The sequence below is a fragment of the Coregonus clupeaformis genome, chromosome 21, assembly GCF_020615455.1.
Source record: "Coregonus clupeaformis isolate EN_2021a chromosome 21, ASM2061545v1, whole genome shotgun sequence".
Lineage (NCBI taxonomy): Eukaryota > Metazoa > Chordata > Actinopteri > Salmoniformes > Salmonidae > Coregonus > Coregonus clupeaformis.
In genome coordinates this window covers 35,184,640-35,196,387 of record NC_059212.1, presented here as the reverse complement: position 1 = coordinate 35,196,387, position 11,748 = coordinate 35,184,640, and positions in this window count along the sequence as shown.

Genomic DNA, 11,748 nt, shown 5'->3' with positions numbered 1-11,748 from the left:
GTCCGGATGGTGGATAAGCAGCCCCAAACAAGTTCCAAAGAAATTCAAGCTGTCCTGCAGGCTCAGGGTGCATCAGTGTCAGCGCGAACTATACGTCGAAATTTGAATGAAATGAAACGCTATGGCAGGAGACCCAGGAGGACCCCACTGCTGACACAGAGACATAAAAAAGCAAGACTACAGTTTGCCAAAATGTACATGAGTAAGCCAAATTCCTTCTGGGAGAACGTCTTATGGACAGATGAGACCAAGATAGAGCTTTTTGGTAAAGCACATCGTTCTACTGTTTACCGAAAATGTAATGAAGCCTTCAAAGAAAAGAACACAGTACCTACAGTCAAATATGGTGGAGGTTCAAAGATGTTTTGGGGTTGTTTTGCTGCCTCTGGCACTGGGTGCCTTGACTGTGTGCAAGGCATCATGAAATCTGAGGATTACCAAAGGATTTTGGGTCGCAATGTAGGGCCCAGTGTCAGAAAGCTGGGTTTGCGTCCGAGATCATGGGTCTTCCAGCAGGACAATGACCCCAAACATACTTCAAAAAGCACCCAGAAATGGATGGCAACAAAGCGCTGGAGAGTTCTGAAGTGGCCAGCAATGAGTCCAGATCTTAATCCCATTGAACACCTGTGGAGAGATCTTAAAATTGCTGTTGGGAAAAGGCACCCATCCAATATGAGAGACCTGGAGCAGTTTGCAAAAGAAGAGTGGTCCAAAATTCCGGGTGAGAGGTGTAAGAAGCTTATTGATGGTTATAGGAAGCGACTGATTTCAGTTATTTTTTCCAAAGGGTGTGCAACTAAATATTAAGTTAAGGGTGCCAATCATTTTGTCCGGCCCATTTTTTGAGTTTTGTGTGAAATTATGTCAAATTTGCTTTTTTCCTGTTTTTTTTGTGTTATTCCAATACACACAAAGGAAATAAACATGTGCATAGCAAAACATGTGTAATTTCAATACTTTTCTGTGAGAAATACTTCATTTTCTGAAAAAATTTCAGGGGTGCCAACAATTTTGGCCATGACTGTATATAGACAGTACAATACATTTTGAGTTATTGTTTTCTATGATTTAATTTGTAGCTACTATGTGGCTAATTGAGTTTTTACGAGGCTTCACACAGGTATATAAAACGTGTGTTGTACCACCCACCTCTAAGGTCTGTTGAAGGTTAAATCGTACCAGACCCTGGCCTGCCTGTCTCTAATGTGATTTGGGGGTCAAGAAAAGGGGAAACCGCAAAGAGGTCAGCCAGCAAACTCTTCGAGCACTGAAACGTAGTTTCCTCTATTAAAATAAGAAATCCTTTACTGATTCGTCATAAAATACGCTATGGCTAAGAATCCATACCACAAACAGTGCATTATAATTCAATGAGTTGCTATATGAAATATATATATTTGTGCTTTGTTTATATGAGTATGTTACATATTTCTACAGGGCATACACTTGTTTTCAATTTTTTATGAGTGAACTAAGTGACAGACAACGATGTATGTGTAGGCCTCCATATGTATGAATCTGTGTTCAAGGGAGTCAGAGAGAGAGAGAACAGAAGGAAAGAAAAAGTGAGAGAAGACAAGCCTGGGAGCACCTTGCCAGTGGTCTAACAGTTTAACCCATAATTATCACAATTAAAATAATACTTATATTAACACAGTTTAAATTGCTTCCAAATGGATTTTCACATGCACAGAAAGAGAAGAAAAAACACATGGCATGGTTGGTTTGAGAATGTTTGACACCAAAATAAGTAATATAAGTTAATTAGCCTAAGATTCAAATTAGTAACTTGAGAGTGTTTATGTCTGTTGCCACATATTACAATATAATATCTCCACTGTTAGAAACTGAACTACTGAGTCTGGCTTGTAAGTTTGTGTTCCGAAGGAGGAATTCATACATGTTTCATGTTTTGGTGCTAAAGCATGCTCTCAAAATGCATGCTGGGAATTATCCATGTACTTTGTTAGGCTTGACTCCAGAGTCTGACTGCAGACCAAACAAGTCTTATGTTTCTGAAACCGCCATGGAGCTTCAGAGCTGCTTGTGGACTAGAGATCACACAGGTCAAAGTAAGCCTGGAGGGAGTGGAAGAGGGGGTGTGTTTGTGTGTGTGTGTGTGTGTGTGTGTGTGTGTGTGTGTGTGTGTGTGTGTGTGTGTGTGTGTGCGCGCGTGTGTGTGTGTGTGTGTGAGAGAGAGAGAGAGATCTCCAATGTATCTTATTTTATATAGACTTTTTGTTTCCGTTAATAACATTTCTAAAATCTCTGGGGCGTACTAACATCTTCTCTTTTGTTTCGCTCTATTTCAAATCGCTGAACACTGTCCACTATTTTCTCCTGTCAAGATTTTAGAATTAGATATTATGTACATTTCTATTCTAATCTGTTTGACACTTTTGTGATATCCCCTGGCGATATATCAAAAATGACCGCCAGGGAGAAATAGAGTAAATATTGCACATACCACCCCGACATATCACAACCTTTCTTGGAAAATTGCAGGGGTTGACATCAAAGTTGAAAATCAGCGCTCGCCGAAATCTAAATGTCCGCCACACGGCCCATAAAAATCATTCACCCCCTTACTCCTGTGATGAAAAGAAACAAGTGAAATCCAATGTCAACATAATTTTTTTTTAATGCCCGCTCCCGAGATGTTTTGTCCTTTTGCTCTACAGAGGCTGGGGAACATTGTTAAAAGGACCTCCAGCGGTATTTACAGAAATAACATAATGTCCTAGCAGCCCACACAGAGACGTTGTGATGAATAGGGGTGCTTATGGTGAAGCAGCGAGAGAAAAGAGAGGGGCTGGTCAGAGAAGCTCTAGTATCACGCCGACCGCTGAACCTGAACGTCAGCGTTTGATGTCAGCTGTGATCGTCAAACTCACCAGGGGTCTGTGGCTCCATTGATTTTATTGGCCACTATCTCAGTCTGGCCTTGTTCTCGAGAAAAATGATGCATTCACTGCAGGATTCTTCACAGAAATATATGGGTAACACTTTACATAAAGGTTTTCTTTAGAAAGTGTTAATAAAGGGATTGTAAAGGGTTTATAAGCTATTTGTATTTGTGAATTATAGGTTTATAGATCATTATAGGTCATTAATCAGTATTAAAAAGTTATATATAATTGGTTTAAATTGTTTTATACTGAACAAAAATATAAACTCAACATGAAACAATTTCATTGATTTTACTAAGTTACAGTTCATATCAGGAAATCAGTCAATTGAAATAAATTAATTAGGCCCTAATCTATGGATTTCACATGACTGGGAATAAAGATATGCATCTGTTGGTCACAGATGGGTCTCACAATGGGCATCAGGATCTCGTCACGGTATTTTTGTGCATTCAAATTGCAATCGATAAAATGCAATTGTGTCCGTAGCTTATGCCTGCCCATACCATAACCCCACCGCCACCATGGGGCACTCTGTTCACAACGTTGACATCAGCAAACGGCTCGCCCACACGACACCATACACGTGGTCTGCGGTTGTGAGGCCAGTTGGACGTCCTGCCAAATTCTCTCAAATGAGGTTGGAGGTGGCTTATGGTAGAGAAATGAACATTCAATTCTCTGGCAGCAGCTCTGGTGGACATTCCTGCAGTCAGGTTTATTCAGGTCCACATACAGTTGAAGTCGGAAGTTTAAATACACCTTAGCCAAATACATTTAAACTCAGTTTTTCACAATTCCTGACATTTAATCCTAGTAGAAATTCCCTGTCTTAGGTCAGTTAGGATCACCACATTATTTTAAGAATGTGAAATGTCAGAATAATAGTAGAGAGAATGATTTATTTAAGGTTTTATTTCTTTCATCACATTCCCAGTGGGTCAGAAGATTATATACACTCAATTACTATTTGGTAGCATTACCTTTCAATTGTTTAACTTGGATCAAACGTTTCGGGTAGCCTTCCACAAGCTCCCCACAATAAGTTGGGTGAATTTTGGCCCATTCCTCCTGACAGAGCTGGTGTAACTGAGTCAGGTTTGTAGGCCTCTTTGCTCGCACACACTTTTTCAGTTCTGCACACATATTTTCTATAGGATTGAGGTCAGGGCTTTGTAATGGCCACTCTAATACCTTGACTTTGTTGTCCTTAAGCCATTTTGCCACAACTTTGGAAGTATGCTTGGGGTCATTGTCCATTTGGAAGACCCATTTGCGACCAAGCTTTAACTTCCTGACTGATGTCTTGAGATGTTGCTTCAATATGTCCACATAATTTTCGTTCCTCATGATGCCATCTATTTTGTGAAGTGCACCAGTCCCTCCTCCAAACATAACAATGGTAATTATGGCCAAATAGTTCTGTTTTTGTTTCATCAGAAAATAGGACATTTCTCCAAAAAGTACGATCTTTGTCCCCATGTGCGGTTGCAAATCGTAGTCTGGCTTTTTTATGGCGGTTTTGGAGTAGTGGCTTCTTCCTTGCTGAACGGCCTTTCAGGTTAGGGTCGATATAGGACTTGTTTTACTGTGGATATAGATACTTTTGTACCTGTTTCCTCCAGCATCATCACAAGGTCATTTGCTGTTGTTCTGGGATTGATTTGCACTTTTCACACCAAAGTATGTTCATCTCTAGGAGACAGAACGCGTCTCCTTCCTGAGCGGTATGACGGCTGCGTGGTCCCATGGTGTTTATACTTGCGTACTATTGTTTGTACAGATGAACGTGGTACCTTCAGGCATTTGGAAATTGCTCCCAAGGATGAACCAGACTTGTGGAGGTCTACACATTTTTCTTCTGAGGTCTTGGCTGATTTCTTTTGATTTTCCCCATGATGTCAAGCAAAGAGGCACTGAGTTTGAAGGTAGGCCTTGAAATACATCCACAGGTACACCTCCAATTGACTCAAATTATGTCAATTAGCCTATCAGAAGCTTCTAAAGCCATGACATCATTTTCTGGAATTTTCCAAGCTGTTTAAAGGCAGAGTCAACTTAGTGTATGTGAACTTCTGACCTACTGGAATTGTGATACAGTGAATTATAAGTGAAATCATCTGTCTGTAAACAATTGTTGGAAAAAACACTTGTGTCATGCACAAAGTAGATGTCCTAACCGACTTGCCAAAACTATAGTTTGTTAACAAGAAATGTGTGGAGTGGTTGAAAAATGAGTTTTAATGACTCCAACCTAAGTGTATGTAAACTTCCGACTTCAACTGTATGTGTGTGAACAAACGTTCTTAGTCATGTAAGAAAAATGTATGCACTCACTAACTGTAAGTCGCTCTGGATAAGAGCGTCTGCTAAATGACTTAAATGTAAATGTAAATGTAAATGAATTACAACAAATCCCGTCACAGGTCAAATTTAACAAATTACCACTTGTCAGCAGTTCTGAGAATCTCTACGTTAAAGATCACACCAGACTTTGATGCCCTTGCCAAGAGAGGTGACCAGACCCATTGTTCACATTAAGACTTGAATAACCGTGACTGGGGTAGGCAAGGATTATGCTTTTTCATGGTGATGGTTATGCAGCGAGTATTATCCAGCAATGTCCTTGGATGCAGGTAATAACTAATCAGTCAGATTTGGGCTGAGGTGATTGGATAACTGTAAATATGGCTCACAATGGATATGAGAATTGTTCCTTAATATACTTTCAAAAACAGACCATTCCAAATTAAACGGATGCTCTTACCTTATGTTTCACTCAAATTTTTAAATAGTTTTTCTTTACACATCTGCTGTTATATTTTGCATGTCTCCAGTCATATAATATATATATATATTTTTAAGTTTGCATATTGTTACTGTAAGTTTGATTGTACTTTACAAGGGTAGAGATGCAGGATCTCTGTGTGGGTGTTTGACTGTGTCTGTGATGTTATAAATTATATCAATTTCGTGAATTTTTTTTGGAAAATGTGTATTCATCCCCCTTGTTGCATTACAACCTGTAATTTAATGGATTTTAATTTGGATTTCATGTAATGGACATACACAAAATAGTCCAAATTGGTTAAGTGAAATGAAAAAAATAACTTGTTTAAAAAAATTCTAAAAAATAAATAATGGAAAAGTGGTGCATGCATATGTATTCACCCCCTTTGCTATGAAGCCCCTAGATAAGATCTGGTGCAACCAATTACCATCAGAAGTCACATGATTAGTGAAATATAGTCCACCTGTGTGCAATCTAAGTGTCACATGATCACAGTATATATACATCTGTTCTGAAAGGCCCCAGAGTCTGCAACACCACTAAGCAAGGGGCACCACCAAGCAAGCGGCACCATGAAGACCAAGGAGCTCTCCAAACAGGTCAGGGACAAAGTTGTGGAGAAGTACAGATCAGGGTTGGGTTATAAAAAAATATCAGAAACTTTGAACATCCCACAGAGCACCATTAAATCCATTATAAAAAAATGGAAAGAATATGGCACCACAACAAACCTGCCAAGAGAGGGCCGCCCACCAAAACTCAAGGACCAGACAAGGAGGGCATTAATCAGAGAGGCAACAAATAGACCAAAGATAACCCTGAAGGAGCTGCAAAGCTCCACAGCGGTGATTGGAGTATCTGTCCATAGGACCACTTTAAGCCGTACACTCCACAGAGCTGGTCTTTACGGAAGAGTAGCCAAAAAAAAAAAAACATTGCTTAAAGAAAAAAATAAGCAAACACGTTTGGTGTTTGCCAAAAGGCATGTGGGACACTCCCCAAACATATGGAAGAAGGTACTCTGGTCAGATGAGACTAAAATTGAGCTTTTTGGCCATCAAGGAAAACGCTATGTCTGGCGCAAACCCAACACCTCTCTTCACCCCGAGAACACCATCCCCACAGTGAAGCATGGTGGTGGCAGCATCATGCTGTGGGGATGTTTTTCATTGGCAGGGACTGGGAAACTGGTCAGAATTGAAGGAATGATGGATGGCGCTAAATACAGGGAAATTCTTGAGGGAAACTTGTTTCAGTCTTCCAGAGATTTGAGACAGGGACGGAGGTTCACCTTCCAGCAGGACAATGACCCTAAGCATACTGCTAAAGCAACACTTGAGTGGTTGAAGGGGAAACATTTAAATGTCTTGGAATGGCCTAGTCAAAGCCCAGACCTCAATCCAATTGAGAATCTGTGGTATGACTTAAAGATTGCTGTACACCAGCGGAACACATCCAACTTGAAGGAGCTGGAGCAGTTTTGCCTTGAAGAATGGGCAAAAATCCCAGTGACTAGATGTGTCAATCTTATAGAGACATACCTCAAGAGACTTGCAGCTGTAATTGCTGCAAAAGGTGGCTCTACAAAGTATTGACTTGGGGGGGGGGGGCTTAGTTGATTGTTCATGCAGGCTTGAAGTCTAAATTGGATAAAAGTAGGTATTAGTAAGGAGGGGATGGTGTGGGTGACTGAATGGTGTCTCTATGGGGGTGGGTATTGTCTGTGAAGGTTAGTATGCATGATCGATTGACATCAGTATCGTTTTAGATGAGGATAATTTTTTTATGTTAATGAGCATGGCCTTATTTCTATTACAGCATATTGGATGACTGTCATTCATATTCCATTCACCCAGCATAATGTAACATAGATAGGTTTAGGCTACTACATGATACTCAAATGTTCCCTATACCCATCATGAGGTTGCTACAGGTCGAGAGAAAAAATTGAGTAATCAAGGTGACAGACAGTGACACGTTCAATACCGCCTTGCACACTCTTGCCTGCATCTAGGAGTTGCAAATGAAAGTTTCTATTGGACAAATTCAGGTATGTTTATCCTCGTTTCGTTCCTTTTGCTTCTGTTTAAGAAACGTTTTTCAACAGAATTGGCGGAATGATTACACCCCTGATCACTCAGCTGCAAACACAGTTCACTTTCATAGCAGCCAAATACAAACAGGATGATCACTTTGCTCATTGTATAATTCCTTTCTCGCATCTACGCACTCTCCTCCTCTCACCTTTTTCCCTCGCATGTGGACTTTATTGCACAACACAACAGCTGTCTGTGACGAGGCGAAAAAACCTTTACAAGCCAAACCTTCATACCTTAACCGCTACACGTAGCCTACATCATTGTGTCACCATATTAGCTAATGTCATAGTCAACATAGCTACTAGAACTAACGCATTAGTAAACCTGCTACAATCATACAGTAGAGCAAGCAGTTTAGCAGTTACACCGGTGGGCCCCGGTGGCAATAAATAAATAAAACCAAAAGCTAACCTTGACTTGGAAGAGTTCCAGTGTTGGATAACCATAGCCAGCTAGATAACATAGCATCCCTCTCTGTTTGAGCAGGGTGTTTGAGTAGGCTAAACTAGCTAGCTGCATTCGCTAGCTAAGTAAGTGAAGGTGAAAGTGAAAGAAATACAACAAAATATAGCTAGCTCGCTCTCTTTCTGTCTCTCTCTTGCTTCTCCTTCATTTAGGAAGACATGAACTTGTTGAAACTGTTCAACTATTGTCATTCTCTTTGAGTCAACTACTCACCACATTTGATGTACTGCAGTGCTAGCTAGCTGTAGCTTATGCTTTCAGTACGAGATTAATTCTCTGATCCTTTGATTGGGAGGACAACATGTCAGTTCAAGCTGCAAGAGCTCTGATAGGTTGAAGGACGTCCTCCGGAAGTTGTCATAATTACTAGGTAAATCTATGGAAGGGGATGAGAACCATGAGACTCCTAAGTTTTGTGTTGAAGTCAATGTACTCAGAGGAGGACGGAAACTAGCTGTCTTCCGGCTACACCATGGTGCTACCCTAGAGAGTACTGTAGAAGTTATTGTAGACCTTCATTGCAAAACAGTGTGTTTTAATAAATTATTTGGTGACGTTAATATATTTAGTATAGTTTTAGCTAAAAATGATTACTTTTTTTATGTTTCACTATTTTTATTTTATGAAATTCACTGAGGAGGATGGTCCTCCCCTTCCTTCTCTGAGGAGCCTCCACTGATTGACATGGGAGTGGGTGGATATAGTACCTTGTTTGAGTGTGTAATAATGGGGACAAAGTAGTAAAATGTTGGCTAATCACTGACTACTGTGTGTCCTACAGACTAATCGTGCTCTGCTGGTGATGATGACCTTGATACCAGTTTTAGTAGTAGGGCCTGTAGACCAATTGGATAAAAGCTTTCAGCCTGGAATAAGCTGAAGCTCAACATCATCTGACTTTGAAACAAGCCAGGACAGCCAAAGGTATTTATGAAAGTACAATACTCTCTTCAGAAAACAAAATCATAAATATACTAAACTGTCTTCAAGACAAATGCTCCTCAAACTTTTCACACCCTTGCAGTCAGTTGTTTGGCATGGGGGAGAGAGGATCTTAGTATACTCTTCTAGCCTTTTCACTCTATTGTTGGAAGTGCTTGTCAACTCAACAGCACAACTGTAGGTGCTCATACACAACAATACACGACTAGACCGTGTACAAGTCAAGCCCCCCTCAAACTTTTCACATCTTTGCTAACAGCCGATCTCAATGCCCCTTTATTGACTCTGAGTGTAACGAAACACATACCAGTCTACTGTACCCTTATTTGTTTACAGATTAACATGGTTTATTGTATGGTTACACATCTTCATGATCAGTCTTCATGTTTTACACATGACCAATGTTCATGTCTTTCCAGGAGACTTGCAATACATACAAATCTTCTGCAAGAGGTCGAAGCAGTGGGTGGTGAAAAACATTGCCAAAGCCTACTAAACCAGCTGCAATTACCCAACACAAGAAGAGTTTCACCAGCTGAAGAACATTCTGGAACTTGCCTGGAACATTCAACCAACACAATATACAGCATCCATATTCAGTTAGGCTGATGTTGTAGTATAATATAGAATGCCTAGTATGCTCACAACTGCATTGTGGTATAGATATTGCTAGCTGTTGTACATATGTACAGTTGAAGTCGAAAGTTTACATACACTTAGGTTGGAGTCATTAAAACTTGTTTTTCAACCACTCCACAATTTTTTTCTAACAAACTATAGTTTTGGCAAGTTGGTTAGGACATCTACTTTGTGCATGACAAGTAATCATTCCAACAATTGTTTACAGACAGATTATTTCACTTATAATTCACTGTATCACAATTCCAGTAGGTCAGAAGTTTACATACACTAAGTTGACTGTGCCTTTAAACAGCTTGGAAAATTCCAGAAAATGATGTCATGGCTTTAGATCAGGGGTGTCAAACGTCCGGCCCGCGGGCCGGATTAGGCCCGCAAACGGGTTTAATCCGGCCCGCGAGATGATTAAAAAATACAAATAAAAAAATAAAAATAAAAACTTTTTTTTTTTGTAAAGTATAAAAATGCGCTGCAATTTTTCAATAAAATAAACTGCTGTTCCAATTGCGTCCACTGGATGGCGCAATAGCAATTGTGTTAAGCAAGCAAACTGTTTATACCGGGGCAGAGCAAGTAGGTCAAGCACGTGCAGCCAATGAGCTACTTTGTTTTGCCCGCGATATTTATTACGGCTTCTACTTTTAACATTATGTGCTTTTGCACCCTCATTGCCCCAATATGTCTCTGTCAAAAAAGAGAAAAGTGGACGAGAGTGCAGAGTGTTCCAAGAAAAATGGTCATCCTATTTATTCACGGAATTGAATGGGAAAGCTGTATGTTTGGTGTGTTCAGAGCATGTTGCAGTGCTGAAAGAATATAACCTTTGTCGCCACTATGTGAGTCTTCATGCCGACAAATATGACAACTTTCAAGGACAGCGGAGATGAGAGAAGGTGAATGAACTGTTGGCGGGTCTGAAGAAACAGCAGTCTGTGTTTACTCACAGCCGAGACATCAGTGACGCTGCAGTGAAAGCTAGCTACCTCATTGCTAATGAAATCGCAGTGGCTTCAAAACCATTTAGTGAGGGTGAATTTGTAAAAACATGCATGATGAAGGCAGCGGAGATTGTGTGCCCTGAAAAGCGGCAGGCTTTTTGCAAATATCAGCCTGACAAGAAACACAGTTGCAGACAGGATTTCCGATCTTTCAGTGGATTTGGACAGCCAGTTGAAGCAAAAAGTAAAGTCATTTATTGCGTTTTTCGGTTGCAATTGATGAAAGCACAGACATTACAGATGTTGCACAACTGGCCATTTTCATCCGCGGAGTTGATGACACATTGACCGTCACCGAGGAGTTCGTGGAGTTGGTGCCGATGACAGATACAACGACAGCAGCTGATATTTTTACCGCACTCGTCGGGCGCGCTGGACAGGGACGGAGTGGACTGGTCCCGCGCTGTCAGCCTGGCTACAGATGGTGCGCCCTCAATGATCGGGGAAAAAAGCAGGCGTTGTGACAAAGTTCAGAGAGAAAGTGCAATCTGCAAATGGAGGACGTGATTTTTTGACTTTTCACTGTATTTTGCACCAGGAGGCTTTGTGTTGCAAGTCATTAAAGATGGATAACGTCATGAAGGTGGTCATCCAAACTGTTAATTTCATCCGATCCAGAAGCCTGAATCACCGTCAGTTTGACAGCCTTCTCAGAGAGAAAGACCACATCTATGGCCTGCCATACCACACTGAGGTAAGATGGTTAAGCCGAGGTGCTGTGCTGAGGCGTTTCTTTGATTTACGAGAAGAAATTGAACAGTTCATGGAAGAAAAGGGCAAACCAGTGTTAGAATTTCATTCCGCAGAATGGATGCAGGACCTTGCATTTATGGTGGATGTTACAGAGCACCTGAATAACTTGAACAAACAGCTGCAAGGGCGCAACAAAGTTGTCACGCAGT